Raw genomic sequence first — 13,511 nt, forward strand, 5'->3', positions numbered from 1 at the left:
GGTTTCTTTTTGCCTATAGAGCCCAAGAGGCCTATTCGTGTGTGAACCCGCCAATTGCCGCTTGCGGCTATATTTAGGGTTCACACACACAGTGTGGGAAACCTATTGTAATTGCTGAAATTTTTCTTATTATTATTTTTCCCCCTGTAAAACGCATACTGCAGCCTAGACCGTAAGGCCCAGAAAGACCAAACTTGGCAACAAGGTGCAGCAGGTGTGCAATGAGAGAAATAGAGACAGGGACCCACATTGGCCTGATGGTGGCGCTATAGCGCAGCATTTTGCGTTTTAGTCCATATCTCCCACAACGTAGGGCCTAGAAACAAAATTCCACTTCTGTTGGATTCCTTGGGTCAAGGCAAATAAAAAATAAATTTGAACTATTAAGCTCCGCCTACTTAGATTTTTTGCTAATTTGCATAATATGCAAAACCTACTTTTTTATACTAGTCCCTGGTTTTTCATCGGATCACCACAACCTTGGTGTCAAAATATTCAGGAGAATCTCATTATCAAAGTTGCTTAAAAACATTTTGAGATTTGCATACAGTCTGGTTGTCACATGTCAATCAATAGCTCCAAGGCGTGGCCAAATTTACTTAAACAGCCATATCTCAGCAACGCTTTGACGGATCTTCATAAAATTTTAACAGTTGTTAGGGCACATGACTCCGAGGTCATAGGTCAAAGCTGGCCACGATTGTCCAATAGGGGGCGCTATAACATGAGAAAAACTGTTTCTCAGAAACCATTAGTCACATCAAGCCAAAACTTTACAGGCATCATCAGGGGCCCAAGTGATATCAAGACACACAATGATGACATCATCACTCAAAAAACATGGCCGCCATGAGCCAATTAATTTTTATTTGAATTAATTGGCCATTTGACAGACTTACCATTGGCCAATCAACATGAAACCTCACCACTGTGCATATCTCAGGACTTTGTGTCATGCTGTGCAGTTTTAAAACATTTGGCCACTAGGTGGCGCTATTTGTGAAAATCATGCATAACTCCTCCAAATTTTGACTTAGGAACATGCAACTTGTTTCTTTTTATTCCTTGCAGTAGACCTGACAACTTTGCAATTACAAGTCCTGTTAAAAAATGCATACTTTTGTCACATTCATCAATTGTTTGAAAATAGCTATTTACAAACTAGTCATAGGAATTTGATCCAATTATGGAAAAATTGCGATGCGCTTAATCAGTAGACTCTGTAGGTAAAAACTGATTAAAAAAATTTTGGATTTTTATTTTTCTGATTGGTCCATTTTCCTATTATATCATTGTGGTCATGCCATAAATGACCTTTATTGCTATAACTCATAAACCATGTAAGTGATCAACTCCCAATTTGAAAGGCTTTTATATCCTGAAGTCCTTGTGAGGTAGGCCAAGTTTGGTTTAAATTGGCCTGTCGGGGGCGCTACAGTACCCAAAAACCTAAGAAATCATAAAAACTCATGCAGCAATCTTGTTATGCAGAATACAGACAAGTAATGGGGCTTGTATGATTCAGATCAATGAGGTCTATAAGATTGCAATTACATCTCATAACAAAAAGTGCACTGCCTGACCAGAAATGAACCTTTTAATTCACCAACATGTCATATTGCATTACTGAGAATAATGAGATATCAGTATGATAGTACTTGGGCTCCATCTAGTGGCCAAACACCGGAACAGACTGAAAACTATTTCTCACATGAAACACCACACAAACACACACAAAGCTGATCTCAGCATGTGATTTAGTTCTGTGATCTGAATAATTTTGCCAATACATATTATTTTGATCCTTTTGGGCCTTTAGTGCCCCAATTGAACCTTTTTTTGCACATTGATTTATTTGTGCAGTTTTTCCACTCAAACAGCTTCTTTTCACATTTTGGGGTCTAAAGGACCTTTTGGGCCTCTGCCTATTGAGGCCAAGAAGCCTATTCGTGTGTGAACCCGCCAATTGCCGCTTGCGGCTATATTTAGGGTTCACACACACAGTGTGGGAAACCTATTGTAATTGCTGAAGTTTTTCTTATTATTATTTTTCCCCCTGTAAAACGCATACTGCAGCCTAGACCGTAAGGCCCAGAAAGACCAAACTTGGCAACAAGGTGCAGCAGGTGTGCAATGAGAGAAATAGAGACAGGGACCCACATTGGCCTGATGGTGGCGCTATAGCGCAGCATTTTGCGTTTTGGTCCATATCTCCCACAACGTAGGGCCTAGAAACAAAATTCCACTTCTGTTGGATTCCTTGGGTCAAGGCAAATAAAAAATAAATTTGAACTATTAAGCTCCGCCTACTTAGATTTTTTGCTAATTTGCATAATATGCAAAACCTACTTTTTTATACTAGTCCCTGGTTTTTCATCCGATCACCACAACCTTGGTGTCAAAATATTCAGGAGAATCTCATTATCAAAGTTGCTTAAAAACATTTTGAGATTTGCATACAGTCTGGTTGTCACATGTCAATCAATAGCTCCAAGGCGTGGCCACATTTACTTAAACAGCCATATCTCAGCAACGCTTTGATGGATCTTCATAAAATTTTAACAGTTGTTAGGGCACATGACTCCGAGGTCATAGGTCAAAGCTGGCCACGATTGTCCACTAGGGGGCGCTATAACATGGGAAAAACTGTATCTCAGAAACCATTAGTCACATCAAGCCAAAACTTTACAGGCATCATCAGGGGCCCAAGTGATATCAAGACACACAATGATGACATCATCACTCAAAAAACATGGCCGCCATGAGCCAATTAATTTTTATTTGAATTAATTGGCCATTTGACAGACTTACCATTGGCCAAACAACATGAAACCTTACCACTGTGCATATCTCAGGACTATGTGTCATGCTGTGCAGTTTTAAAACATTTGGCCACAAGGTGGCGCTATTTGTGAAAATCATGCATAACTCCTCCAAATTTTCACTTAGGAACATGCAACTTGCTTCTTTTTATTCCTTGCCGTAGACCTGACAACTTTGCAATTGCAAGTCCTAAAAAAAAATGCATACTTTTGTCACATTCATCTATTGTTTGAAAATAGCTATTTACAAACTAGTCATAGGAATTTGATCCAATTATGGAAAAATTGCTATGAGCATAATCAGTAGACTCTGTAGGTAAAAACTGATTAAAAAAAATGTTGGATTTTTATTTATCTGATTGGTCCATGTTCCCATTATATCATTGTGGCCATGCCATATATGACCTATATTGCTATAACTCATAAACCATGTATGCAATCAACTCCCAATTTGAAAGGCTTTTATATCCTGAAGTCCTTGTGAGGTATGCCAAGTTTGGTTCAAATTGGCCTGTCGGGGGCGCTACAGTACCCAAAAACCTAAGAAAACATAAAAACTCATGCTGCAATCTTGTTATGCAGAATACAGACAAGTAATTGGTCTTGTATGATCCAGATCAATAAGTTCTATAACATTGCAATTGCATCTTATAACAAAAAGTGCACTGCCTGACCAGAAATGAACCTTTTAATTCACCAAAATGTCATTGCATTACTGATATTAATGAGATATCAGTATGATAGTACTTGGGCTCCATCTAGTGGCCAAACACCGAAACTGACTGAAAACTATTGCTCACATGAAACACCACACAAACACACACAAAGCTGATCTCAGCATGTGATTTAGTTCTGTGATCTGAATCATTTTGCCAATACACATTATTTTGATCCTTTTCGGCCTTTAGTGCCTCAACTGAATCTTTTTTTTTTACATAAAGTACACAGCCTGACCAGAAACGAACCTTTTAATTCACCAAAATATCCTATTTCATTACTGACATTAATGAGATATCAGTATGGTAGTACTTGGCCTCCATCTAGTGGCCATATTCTGACTGAAAACTATTGCTCACAAGAAATACCACACAAACACACACAAAGCTGATCTCAGCATGTGATTTAGTTCTGTGATCTGAATTATTTTGCCAATGCACATTATTTTGATCCTTTTAGCCCTTTAGTGCCCCAATTGAACCTTTTTTTGCACATTGATTTATTTGTGCATTTCTTCCACTCAAACAGCTTCTTTTTCACATTTAGGGTCTAAAGGACCTTTTGGGCCTCTGCCTATTGAGGCCAAGAGGCCTATTCGTGTGTGAACCCGCCAATTGCCGCTTGCGGCTATATTGGCAATTATAATTGCTTAGATAATAATCTAAAACTGTAACTACAGCCTACGGCATACATCCTACAACCATGAAACTTGGCAGAAAGGTGTAGTCTCTTTGCAAGACCGAGCACAAGTACAGAAACCCATATTGGCCTGATGGTGGCGCTATAGCGCACCATTTTGCGTTTTGGTCCATATCTCCCACACCGTAGGTCCTAGAAACAAAATTCCACTTCAGGTGCATTCCTTGGCTCCAGACAAACAAAAAAGCCTCAAGAACCATTAAGCTCCGCCTACTTAGATTTTTTGCTAATTTGCATAATATGCAAAACCTACTTTTTTGTACTAGTCCCTGGTTTTTCATCGGATCACCACAACCTTGGTGTCAAAATATTCAGGAGAATCTCATTATCAAAGTTGCTTAAAAACATTTTGAGATTTGCATACAGTCTGGTTGTCACATGTCAATCAATAGCTCCGAGGCGTGGCCAAATTTACTTAAACAGCCATATCTCAGCAAGGCTTTGACGGATCTTCATAAAATTTTAACAGTTGTTAGGGCACATGACTCCGAGGTCATAGGTCAAAGCTGGCCTCGATTGTCCAATAGGGGGCGCTATAACATGGGAAAAACTGTATCTCAGAAACCATTAGTCACATCAAGCCAAAACTTTACAGGCATCATCAGGGGCCCAAGTGATATCAAGACACACAATGATGACATCATCACTCAAAAAACATGGCCGCCATGAGCCAATTAATTTTTATTTGAAATAATTGGCCATTTGACAGACTTACCATTGGCCAAACAACATGAAACCTCACCACTGTGCATATCTCAGGACTATCTGTCATGCTGTGCAGTTTTAAAACTTATGGCCACTAGGTGGCGCTATTTGTGAAAATCATGCATAACTCCTCCAAATTTTCACTTACGAACATGCAGCTTGTTTCATTTTATTCCTTGCAGTAGACCTGACAACTTTGCAATTACAAGTCCTATTAAAAAATGCATACTTTTGTCACATTCATCTATTGTTTGAAAATAGCTATTTACAAACTAGTCATAGGAATTTGATCCAATTATGGAAAAATTGCTATGAGCATAATCAGTAGACTCTGTAGGTAAAAACTGAGTAAAAAAATGTTGGATTTTTATTTTTCTGATTGGTCCATTTTCCCATTATATCATTGTGGCCATGCCATATATGACCTATATTGCTATAACTCATAAACCATGTATGCAATCAATTCCCAATTTGAAAGCCTTTTATATCCTGAAGTCCTTGTGAGGTACGCCAAGTTTGGTTCAAATTGGCCTGTCGGGGGCGCTACAGTACCCAAAAACCTAAGAAAACATAAAAACTCATGCTGCAATCTTGTTATGCAGAATACAGACAAGTAATTGGTCTTGTATTGTCCAGATCAATAAGTTCTATAACATTGCAATTGCATCTTATAACAAAAAGTGCACTGCCTGACCAGAAATGAACCTTTTAATTCACCAAAATGTCATATTGCATTACTGAGATTAATGAGATATCAGTATGGTAGTACTTGGGCTCCATCTAGTGGCCCAACATCGGAACGGACTGAAAACTATTTCTCACATGAAATACCACACAAACACACACACAAAGCTGATCTCAGCATGTGATTTAGTTCTGTGATTTGAATCATTTTGCCAATACACATTATTTTGATCCTTTTGGGCCTTTAGTGCCCCAATTGAACATTTTTTTGCACATTGATTTATTTGTGCATTTTTTCCACTCAAACAGCTTCTTTTGGGTCTAAAGGACCTATTGGGTCTATTGCCTATTGAAGCCAAGTGGCCTATTCGTGTGTGAACCCGCCAATTGCCGCTTGCGGCTATATTTATTATTATTATTTTTCTCCGCATAAAACGCATACTGCAGCCTAGACCGTAAGGCCCAGAGACACCAAACTTGGCAGAATGGTGTAGTCTCTTTGCGAGACCGTGCTAAAGTACAGAGACCCACATTGGCCTGATGGTGGCGCTATAGCGCACCATTTTGCGTTTTGGTCCATATCTCCCACCCCGTAGGTCTTAGAAACAAAATTCCACTTCAGGTGCATTCCTTGGCTCCAGGCAAACAAAAAAGCCTCAAGAACCATTAAGCTCCGCCTACTTAGATTTTTTGCTAATTTGCATAATATGCAAAACCTACTTTTTTATACTAGTCCCTGGTTTTTCATCGGATCACCACAACCTTGGTGTCAAAATATTCAGGAGAATCTCATTATCAAAGTTGCTTAAAAACATTTTGAGATTTGCATACAGTCTGGTTGTCACATGTCAATCAATAGCTCCGAGGCGTGGCCAAATTTACTTAAACAGCCATATCTCAGCAACGCTTTGACGGATCTTCATAAAATTTTAACAGTTGTTAGGGCACATGACTCCGAGGTCATAGGTCAAAGCTGGCCTCGATTGTCCAATAGGGGGCGCTATAACATGGGAAAAACTGTATCTCAGAAACCATTAGTCACATCAAGCCAAAACTTTACAGGCATCATCAGGGGCCCAAGTGATATCAAGACACACAATGATGACATCATCACTCAAAAAACATGGCCGCCATGAGCCAATTAATTTTTATTTGAAATAATTGGCCATTTGACAGACTTACCATTGGCCAAACAACATGAAACCTCACCACTGTGCATATCTCAGGACTATCTGTCATGCTGTGCAGTTTTAAAACTTATGGCCACTAGGTGGCGCTATTTGTGAAAATCATGCATAACTCCTCCAAATTTTCACTTACGAACATGCAGCTTGTTTCATTTTATTCCTTGCAGTAGACCTGACAACTTTGCAATTACAAGTCCTATTAAAAAATGCATACTTTTGTCACATTCATCTATTGTTTGAAAATAGCTATTTACAAACTAGTCATAGGAATTTGATCCAATTATGGAAAAATTGCTATGAGCATAATCAGTAGACTCTGTAGGTAAAAACTGAGTAAAAAAATGTTGGATTTTTATTTTTCTGATTGGTCCATTTTCCCATTATATCATTGTGGCCATGCCATATATGACCTATATTGCTATAACTCATAAACCATGTATGCAATCAATTCCCAATTTGAAAGCCTTTTATATCCTGAAGTCCTTGTGAGGTACGCCAAGTTTGGTTCAAATTGGCCTGTCGGGGGCGCTACAGTACCCAAAAACTTAAGAAAACATAAAAACTCATGCTGCAATCTTGTTATGCAGAATACAGACAAGTAATTGGTCTTGTATTGTCCAGATCAATAAGTTCTATAACATTGCAATTGCATCTTATAACAAAAAGTGCACTGCCTGACCAGAAATGAACCTTTTAATTCACCAAAATGTCATATTGCATTACTGAGATTAATGAGATATCAGTATGGTAGTACTTGGGCTCCATCTAGTGGCCAAACATCGGAACGGACTGAAAACTATTTCTCACATGAAATACCACACAAACACACACACAAAGCTGATCTCAGCATGTGATTTAGTTCTGTGATTTGAATCATTTTGCCAATACACATTATTTTGATCCTTTTGGGCCTTTAGTGCCCCAATTGAACATTTTTTTGCACATTGATTTATTTGTGCATTTTTTCCACTCAAACAGCTTCTTTTGGGTCTAAAGGACCTATTGGGTCTATTGCCTATTGAAGCCAAGTGGCCTATTCGTGTGTGAACCCGCCAATTGCCGCTTGCGGCTATATTTATTATTATTTTTCTACTGATAAAACGCATACTGCAGCCTAGACCGTAAGGCCCAGAGACACCAAACTTGGCAGAATGGTGTAGTCTCTTTGCGAGACCGTGCTAAAGTACAGACACCCACATTGGCCTGATGGTGGCGCTATAGCGCAGCCTTTTGCGTTTTGGTCCATATCTCCCACCCCTTAGGTCCTAGAAACAAAATTCCACTTCAGGTGGATTCCCTGGCTCCAGACAAACAAAAAAGCCTCAAGAACCATTAAGCTCCGCCTACTTGGATTTTTTGCTAATTTGCATAATATGCAAAACCTACTTTTTCCTACTACTCCTTGGTTTTTCATCGGATCACCACAACCTTGGTGTCAAAATATTCAGGAGAATCTCATTATCAAAGTTGCTTAAAAACATTTTGAGATTTGCATACAGTCTGGTTGTCACATGTCAATCAATAGCTCCAAGGCGTGGCCAAATTTACTTAAACAGCCATATCTCAGCAACGCTTTGACGGATCTTCATAAAATTTTAACAGTTGTTAGGGCACATGACTCCGAGGTCATAGGTCAAAGCTGGCCTCGATTGTCCAATAGGGGGCGCTATAACATGGGAAAAACTGTATCTCAGAAACCATTAGTCACATCAAGCCAAAACTTTACAGGCATCATCAGGGGCCCAAGTGATATCAAGACACACAATGATGACATCATCACTCAAAAAACATGGCCGCCATGAGCCAATTAATTTTTATTTGAAATAATTGGCCATTTGACAGACTTACCATTGGCCAAACAACATGAAACCTCACCACTGTGCATATCTCAGGACTATGTGTCATGCTGTGCAGTTTTGAAACGTTTGGCCACTAGTTGGCGCTATTTGTGAAAATCATGCATAACTCCTCCAAATTTTCACTTAGGAACATGCAACTTGTTTCTTTTTATTCCTTGCAGTAGACCTGACAACTTTGCAATTACAAGTCCTGTTAAAAAATGCATACTTTTGTCACATTCATCAATTGTTTGAAAATAGCTATTTACAAACTAGTCATAGGAATTTGATCCAATTATGGAAAAATTGCTATGAGCATAATCAGTAGACTCTGTTGGTAAAAAGTGATTTAAAAAATTTTGGATTTTTATTTTTCTGATTGGTCCATTTTCCCATTATATAATTGTGGCCATGCCATAAATGACCTTTATTGCTATAACTCATAAACCATGTAAGTGATCAACTCCCAATTTGAAAGGCTTTTATATCCTGAAGTCCTTGTGAGGTTGGCCAAGTTTGGTTTAAATTGGCCTGTCGGGGGCGCTACAGTACCCAAAAACCTAAGAAATCATAAAAACTCATGCAGCAATCTTGTTATGCAGAATACAGACAAGTAATGGGGCTTGTATGATTCAGATCAATGAGGTCTATAACATTGCAATTACATCTCATAACAAAAAGTGCACTGCCTAACCAGAAATGAACCTTTTAATTCACCAACATGTCATATTGCATTACTGAGATTAATGAGATATCAGTATGATAGTACATTGGCTCCATCTAGTGGCCAAACACCAGAACTGACTGAAAACTATTTCTCACATGAAACACCACACAAACACACATAAAGCTGATCTCAGCATGTGATTTAGTTCTGTGATCTGAATAATTTTGCCAATACATATTATTTTGATCCTTTTGGGCCTTTAGTGCCCCAATTGAACCTTTTTTTGCACATTGATTTATTTTTAGGATTTTTCTTTCTTATTCTTTGTCCCATTTTTTGACCTAAAACGTATTGTGCAGCCAAGACCGTAATGCCTAGAAACCCCAAACTTGGCAAAAAGGTTCAGTTAACTCCAAGGACCAGATTCCCATACAGGGACCCAAATTGGCCTGATGGTGGCGCTATAGCAGACCATATTGACTTTTTGTCCATATCTCCTACACCGTAAGTCCTAGAACCAAAATTCCAGTTCCTATACATTCCTTGACTAAATTCAATAGGACAATTAATATACAACCATTAAGCTCCGCCCACTTAGATTTCGAGTTAATTTGCATAATGTGCAAAATCACACACATCTTTGAGCGCGAACTAGTCCCTGGATTTTTCACATACATGCACATATGTGGTATCAAAACGTTCAGAAGAGTCTGAACTTTAAAATGTATCCAACAAAAATGCTAATTTCTTCACTACCTAGTCAGTATAAGCCAATCAAATGAGGGGGCGTAAATTCAATAGTAAATTTTGCGCATATGGAGCTCTAACTTAAGAAAACTTGCATGTAATGAGATGGCACTTCACAGACAGCTTCCCTGTGAGGGTCTGGGGCAGCTCGCAGAGGTTGCCATACCTCACCTGCTAGGGGGCGCTATAACATGCAAAAATTTGCCCCATGCACTCAGATTGGCCGATCCACATGAAACTTGGCAGACATCATCTATGGGCCTCTGGGAACCAGGTCCTAAAGCAGACACTCCATACTTCCAAAATGGCTTACGTAATCGGCCAATCAGTGATCGGCACGCGTTTGACAGGCTTACCATTGGTCGATCTGCACGAAACCTCTTGGGTGTGGACAAGTGCACGCCCCCTATGACATAATCCAGCCGGGTGTCGATTGGCCACTGGGGGGCGCTATTGCAAAAAAAGCAAGTGTATCCCCTACATAATTCCACTTGGGAACATGCAATTGGACTCTTTTGATTCCTTGCAGTAGTGCGAACAACTTTCCCATTACATGTCCTATTAAAAAATGCACAGTTTATTTACAGTTAATAATAGTTTGAAATCATCACTTTTCATACTGCTCCTAGGATTTTCATACTATCATGTCAAGCAAAGTCTTATAATACTCTACAGAGTGTGAAATCAAAAAACAATCCAAAGATTTTGGATTTGAGGACACTTATACCTGCTAAATATTTTTTTAATGGACAGCATCAATACATATAATATTCATTTTCTTAAAGCTCTTTCATATTTTATCCAATTCTGACCAAAATGCACAAGCCCATTCAGAATCCCATCCTGAACAAATTTGTCAAGTTTCATCTAAATCGGTTATCGTATGGCTCTACAGTGCAGTATTATATACAATGCATAAAAATGCATGTAAAGTCCCTCTGTCACCTTCTCCTTCTCACACGCACGCAAGCTGAAACTCACACTCTCAGTCTCTCTCACACTCTCACCCACATTCCCCCTCCCATCTCTGTGCCCTAAGTAAACATTGCTCTGGCTACCTAGATCTCTCTGTGTCTATTAACCAGGCACACACACATACAGGAGCAAGCAGGCCTTCCTATAGCATTCACAATGACACTTCTCTAGCCATACCCACCCATATCCCAGTGACTAACAGATGCTCATACAAACTGACATTTGGCTTCTTTTTTGTCTCTCTCTCACACAAACACACAGACACACACACCTTTATACCTATATGTATGTATAGTTTCTATGTATACTTATGTATGTATGTATTAGTATATGTTGTCATAGTTTGAATACATATACTACCACACACACACACACACACACACACACACACTTCTACCTAAATGTATGTATAGTTTGTATGCATATCTATAGTATATGTATAGTATATGTCAGTCATACCAGTGATGTCAGTCATATCAGACATGCCAGTCCAGTCATGTCAGTTATATCAGTCATGTCAGTCATGCCAGTCATGTTCTGCCAGTCATGTAAGTCATGTCATGCCAATCATTTCAGTCCAGTCATATCAGTCCTGTCAGTCAAATCTTCAAATCATTACAGTCATGCCAGTTATGTCAGTCATATCAGTCATGTTAATTTTGTTCGTCATGCCAGTGATGTCATTCCAGTCATGCCAGTCATATCAGTTATGTCAGTAATGCCAGTCATGTCAGTCATGCCAGGCTTTGCAGACTACATTCATACTTTGAATACACAGGCAGTCATGTTAGGCGTGCTACGTGTACAAGGAGTGAAATAACAAAGCATAGTCTCTGGCTCCCTCAATCTCTCTCTGTCAGTAATATAGAGGCCCAATCATGTATAGACAAGTGCAGGCCTTCCTATACTGTTCACATAGATGCAGCTCTAGCCAGATGTGCTATTTTTGTGTCTCCCTTTCTGACACACGCTGATGTCATCACACTCTACATCTGTAGAGCACACACTGGCCAAACCCAAACAGCTTTTTTTCACTTTTAGGTCTAAAGGACCTTTTGGGCTTCCTTTTGCCTATTGAGGCCAAAATGCCTATTGGTGTGTGAACCCGCCAATCGCCGCTTGCGGCTATATTTAGGGTTCACACACGTAGTGTGGGAAACCTATTGTAATTGTCGGGTTTTTTCTTTCTTATTATTATTATTATTATTATTTTTCTCCGCATAAAACGCATACTGCAGCCTAGACCGTAAGGCCCAGAGACACCAAACTTGGCAGAATGGTGTAGTCTCTTTGCGAGACCGTGCTAAAGTACAGACACCCACATTGGCCTGATGGTGGCGCTATAGCGCAGCCTTTTGCGTTTTGGTCCATATCTCCCACCCCTTAGGTCCTAGAAACAAAATTCCACTTCAGGTGGATTCCCTGGCTCCAGACAAACAAAAAAGCCTCAAGAACCATTAAGCTCCGCCTACTTAGATTTTTTGCTAATTTGCATAATATGCAAAACCTACTTTTTCCTACTACTCCTTGGTTTTTCATCGGATCACCACAACCTTGGTGTCAAAATATTCAGGAGAATCTCATTATCAAAGTTGCTTAAAAACATTTTGAGATTTGCATACAGTCTGGTTGTCACATGTCAATCAATAGCTCCAAGGCGTGGCCAAATTTACTTAAACAGCCATATCTCAGCAACGCTTTGACGGATCTTCATAAAATTTTAACAGTTGTTAGGGCACATGACTCCGAGGTCATAGGTCAAAGCTGGCCTCGATTGTCCAATAGGGGGCGCTATAACATGGGAAAAACTGTATCTCAGAAACCATTAGTCACATCAAGCCAAAACTTTACAGGCATCATCAGGGGCCCAAGTGATATCAAGACACACAATGATGACATCATCACTCAAAAAACATGGCCGCCATGAGCCAATTAATTTTTATTTGAATTAATTGGCCATTTGACAGACTTACCATTGGCCAAACAACATCAAACCTCACCACTGTGCATATCTCAGGACTATGTGTCATGCTGTGCAGTTTTAAAACATTTGGCCACTAGGTGGCGCTATTTGTGAAAATCATGCATAACTCCTCCAAATTTTCACTTAGGAACATGCAACTTGTTTCTTTTTATTCCTTGCAGTAGACCTGACAACTTTGCAATTACAAGTCCTATTAAAAAATGCATACTTTTGTCACATTCATCTGTTGTTTGAAAATAGCTATTTACAAACTAGTCATAGGAATTTGATCCAATTATGGAAAAATTGCTATGAGCATAATCAGTAGACTCTGTAGGTAAAAAGTGATTAAAAAAATGTTGGATTTTTATTTATCTGATTGGTCCATTTTCCCATTATATCATTGTGGCCATGCCATTTATGACCTTTATTGCTATAACTCATAAACCATGTAAGTGATCAACTCGCAATTTGAACTGCTTATATAGCCTGAGGTCCCTGTGAGGT

Source organism: Brachyhypopomus gauderio, unplaced genomic scaffold, assembly GCF_052324685.1.
Source record: "Brachyhypopomus gauderio isolate BG-103 unplaced genomic scaffold, BGAUD_0.2 sc67, whole genome shotgun sequence".
NCBI lineage: Eukaryota > Metazoa > Chordata > Actinopteri > Gymnotiformes > Hypopomidae > Brachyhypopomus > Brachyhypopomus gauderio.